The following is a 2,288-nucleotide window of genomic DNA, read 5'->3' as shown; positions in this document are numbered from 1 at the left end:
ATTTGAACTCAGAAAATAAAGTCAGAAGAAATGCCACTAAGCACTTTGTCCATAAATTGAGGACCTCTGAACTAAAGGGTTTACATTTGGCAAACAAGCTTGCCGTATTTGATGGCATAAAAGATGCACACAAATTAGATGCATCCCTATTTTATTAGTACAAATTCGAGAAAAATAGTTTTTAGTGCTTTAAAGCCTGCAATGATGATTTCAAATTTTGGCACAAGACCAGTAACAAAAAGATAACGTTGCCTTCTCAAGAGTTGCCAACTCATAAAGGCCGGTTTCAGTCTCCATGGTGTATAAATTCTCCACCAGGATGGGATGCTGATCCGTCACAGGATTACTCATTTTTGCCAGCTGAGTGGACTGGAGCAATGTGAAATGGATTGTTTTTGCTCAAGAAAACAATGTGTCACCCGGTCCAGGAATCGAAACCACAATCTTACAATCATGAGCCCAACATCCTAACCACGAAACCACACACTTCCATACAAGGCCAGTGATTCTAAAGAAGTGGGTAAGTCAATTACATCATCCCCAGTGCTCAACTGGTACTTATTTTATTGACTCTGAAAAGAGGAAAGACATAGTCAACCCTGGTAGCATTTGAACTCAGAACATAAAGGGTGCTGCAGTTATGCAGTACATATAGACGAGCCGCCACTGATGTGTGTGCATATTTACCTTCTCAGCAGAAGTAAGTTATGGGCGGTGTTATTTGTTGACAACAAATCATCCGATAGCTCTGTACTTTCAAAACGAGTTGAATGAACACTTTCTTACTTGAAAAAAATAGATAAGTGTTAGTGACAGGAAACGCGTCCGGCTGTAAAATAATATGTATTCGTCTAACCGAAAGGAAACGAAACAAACTTACGAATATATAAGCATAACTAAACGAGAAAAAGTGAAAACAGATCCTTTCATGAAAATCGATCCCTTCACTTTACCTGTCTAACGTTAGATTATATGTGGGGGGAGGGGGGCTCTCTCCCCCAAAAGCATTGTAGTCGCCTAAGTAAAGAGAAACGGCTTTGACGACGAATCGAATCCGTGTTTTCCTATATCAGAAACTATATTATTAGATATCACAACCTTTCCGTTTGTTTTCCTTTGAGAGAAATTTGGCTGTTGTTTCTAGTATATCGAGAGACTGTCAATTACCTCAGCCTGACGTTTCTTTTACTTTTGTTTGCGTTACCGGCAAGGCTTCTCCCACGTCACGTTTCGATTTCGCTTCATGACCGAAACCAAAAGAAGTGACATGTCTACCAACTTCTCTTGAATATGTATCTTATAAAAGTCAGAAATAAAAAAAAACGTGAATGATTAAAAGAAAAGGTGGTTATATAACCAAGTGTGTAAACTGTGTTTGAAAGTTTGTGTTTTACACACACATACAGATCGATAGTTTTATTCAAATGAAAGGCAAGGCGTGACGCTACACTTTTGCCGAGGTGTTTCGTCGGCTTTTGTTACCCTGTGTTTTTTCAGATGGCTTTATAGCCACACCCCATGTAGATAAATATCTCTTCAGAAAATTAATTATACGAAGTTCTATGAAGAAAACCTTAAGCTACGTTCAAGAAATACTGACATTTAAAAGGGAAAAAAAAAACCATTAGCAAAGTCCCAATTCCCAATTTTGAAAAGTATTCCATGAATATTCCACAAGTAAACGAAATATACGAGTTAAAAACTTCAGCAAACGAAATAGTTTTGACATTTCAAAATTACTAAAAGTTATTTAGTTCTTGTTTTGTTTGTTTTTTATAATTATCTGTCTAGTTTGTTTAGTTTTTTGCTTTTAGATTTTTACGTGTGTGTTGGTGTGTCAATTATTTCTATAATTGTTGTTTACAATTAAGTATGTCATTTATTTTTATCAAATCATTACCGTTTATATTTTGCCCTGGATCAACTCAGCTCCGAGCTATTCCAGCCGTGACCATTCCATCTTTTAGGGAATATGTAAGAGTTCGTTATCTAATTTGTCCTTGTCCTATTTAAGACGGTAGGGTAGGATTCGGGGCGAGATTTGGCCATTACTTCATCAAGCAGATCGAGAGCGACCACGCAGAAGCTACCCCAAATTACGATCTTCAGTAAATGCATGCATGATATTATATATTACATGTAATAAATATGAATACATGCCTAGCTCCATGTAAAGGAGAAAATTATCAAGCACATGTTTGCAGTGTTACGCCGTTACGAACACAATCAGATGTAGTGTATGTACACACTTAGACATAAAACTCGAATCGTTTTTTTTTTTTTTTTTT

General features: G+C 36.7%; 1 protein-coding gene across 3 annotated transcripts in view; it reads right to left on the bottom strand.

Moving 5' to 3' along the window:
- The window catches only part of LOC106873321 (protein phosphatase 1 regulatory subunit 12A), a 231,579-nt gene that overhangs the window by 186,714 nt on the left and 42,577 nt on the right, over positions 1-2,288 (bottom strand). The gene's annotated exons all lie outside the window — the stretch shown is intronic.

The sequence above is a fragment of the Octopus bimaculoides genome, chromosome 20, assembly GCF_001194135.2.
Source record: "Octopus bimaculoides isolate UCB-OBI-ISO-001 chromosome 20, ASM119413v2, whole genome shotgun sequence".
Taxonomy (NCBI): Eukaryota; Metazoa; Mollusca; class Cephalopoda; order Octopoda; family Octopodidae; genus Octopus; species Octopus bimaculoides.
The sequence above is the reverse complement of the archived record's forward strand: the minus strand, read 5'-3'. Positions and strand labels throughout refer to the sequence as shown.